Here is a 2,500-nt window from a genome sequence, read left to right as displayed (position 1 = left end):
GCCTCTGCCCCTACCAGCCAGGCCTCCCCCTCTCCCCCTCCACCCCTCTCTCCCCCTCCACCCCTCTCTCTCCCCCTCCACCCCTCTCTCTCCCTCCACCCCTCTCTCTCCCCTCCACCCCTCTCCCCCCCTCCACCTCTCTCTCCCCTCCACCCCTCTCTCTCCCCCTCCACCCCTCTCTCTCCCTCCACCCCTCTCTCCCCCTCCACCTCTCTCTCCCCTCCACCCCTCTCTCTCCCCCTCCACCTCTCTCTCTCCCCCTCCACCTCTCTCTCTCCCTCCACCTCTCTCTCTCCCCCTCCACCCCTCTCTCCCCCTCCACCCCTCTCTCTCCCCCTCCACCTCTCTCTCTCCCCCTCCACCCCTCTCTCTCCCCCTCCACCCCTCTCTCTCCCCCTCCACCCCTCTCTCTCCCCCTCCACCCCTCTCTCTCCCCCTCCACCCCTCTCTCCCCCTCCACCTCTCTCTCTCCCCCTCCACCCCTCTCTCTCCCCCTCCACCCCTCTCTCCCCCTCCACCCCTCTCTCTCCCCCTCCACCCCTCTCTCTCCCCCTCCACCCCTCTCTCTCCCCCTCCACCTCTCTCTCTCCCCCTCCACCCCTCTCTCCCCCTCCACCCCTCTCTCTCCCCCTCCACCCCTCTCTCTCCCCCTCCACCCCTCTCTCTCTCCCCCTCCACCCCTCTCTCTCCCCTCCACCCCTCCACCCCTCTCTCTCCCCCTCCACCCCTCTCTCTCCCCCTCCACCCCTCTCTCTCCCCACTCCACTCACTACCTCTCCCCTCTAGTTCTCCCCCCCCCCCACGCTCCTCCAGAGGAGGAGAAGCTGTTTTGCATTTTCCACGGTGTGTGGGAGGGCCCTCCTATTAGGGGGGGGGGGGGGGGGCGAAATGACCAGAGGATGAAAGGAAGTCTCTCTCTCTCGCTCTCTCTCTCTCTCTCTCTCTCTCTCGCTCTCGCTCTCGCTCTCTCTCGCTCTCTCTCGCTCTCTCTCTGTTTGTCTCTGGATACAAAGGTGCAATTACACCCTGTTTAGGAGCAGTTCATTAAGCTGCCCCTTCGTTTTCTCATGGGTGGGGCCTGCTGTGCACTAATGGAGTGTGTGTGTGTGTGTGTATGTGTGTGTGTGTGTGTGTGTGTGTGTGTGTGTGTGTGTGTGTATGTGTGTGTGTGTGTGTGTGTGTGTGTGTGTGTGTGTGTGTGTGTGTGTGTGTGTGTGTGTGTGTGTGTGTGTGTTTGGGGAGGGGTCGGTGTAGGGATAAGTGAGGCAACAGTTGGAACAGACCACTCTGTCTGCCCTGACTCACACGACGTCGCCATGACGGGCAGACATTTCTTTGAGTGTTTTTGGTTCCAGTTGTCCGTGTACTCTGCCTGTCTGTCTGCCTGTCTGTCTGCGTCCCTCTGTCAGCTGGGGGTCTCCTGCTGTTGACATGGGCTAGGGAGAAGGCCCTTCTGGGGCCCCTGGGGCCCCAGAAGGGCCTTCTCCCTAGCCCATGTCATGTGTATTATTAAGCCATTAGATGCTATCAGTCCATTGAATGACCTAATTACCCCCTGAGCTGCTACTGCCTTTCTCTGAGTGGAGGATGAGGAGGAAATGCATATTCACCAGGCCCAAGGACTGGTGAACACACACACACACACACACACACACACACACACACACACACACACACACACACACACACACACACATGCACACACTCCTTTCCAACATCCCAGCGCACGCACACAAAGACACACAAACACACCACAAACAAACCGCCATGCACACACACTCAGTCCTTACCCTCTCGATACACAAGCACACACGCACAAACAACCACACACACACACAAACACACACACACACACACACAAACAACCACACACACACACACAAACAACCACACACACACACACACAAACACACACACACACACAAACAACCACACACACACACAAACAACCACACACGCACAAACAACCACACACACACACAAACACACACACACACACACACACACAAACAACCACACACACACACAAACAACCACACACACACACAAACAACCACACACACACACAAACACACACGCTACACACATACACACGCTATAACCACACAGACACAGACACACACACACACACACACACACACACACACACACACACACAAACAGTCACACACACACACACACACTGGCCTGATCACCCTCTGCCCAACACAACAGCCCCTGTTGTGTTGCTCACATTGTGGGGACCCCCCCCCCCCCCTCCCTTCACATCCTTCATCAGGCCAGATGTCTGATAAGGCCGCAGGGAGAGAGATAAGGCCCCCCCCTCAGGTCTTCACCCTCCACTACCTCCAGGAGTCGCCCCACAAAGAGCGCTTCTCTTTCTTTATTCCTGAAGCCGACAATGTGTTGATTAATCACAGCCCCTCGTCACCCCCGCGGCACTATGGGGTCTTCAGCAGGGTGACTGTGTTTAAGGTGTGTGACTCTTCTGTCATTTGTA

The 2,500-nt window shown here is 57.6% G+C and overlaps 1 protein-coding gene across 3 annotated transcripts in view; it reads left to right on the top strand.

Annotated features, from left to right (window-relative positions):
• Nucleotides 1-2,500, top strand: part of LOC115538989 (eyes absent homolog 1) — a 27,045-nt gene that overhangs the window by 14,318 nt on the left and 10,227 nt on the right. The window lies entirely within an intron of this gene.

This window comes from Gadus morhua, unplaced genomic scaffold, assembly GCF_902167405.1.
Source record: "Gadus morhua unplaced genomic scaffold, gadMor3.0, whole genome shotgun sequence".
Classification (NCBI taxonomy): Eukaryota; Metazoa; Chordata; class Actinopteri; order Gadiformes; family Gadidae; genus Gadus; species Gadus morhua.
Note: the sequence above shows the minus strand (reverse complement) of the source record. Positions and strands in the feature narration are given on the sequence as shown.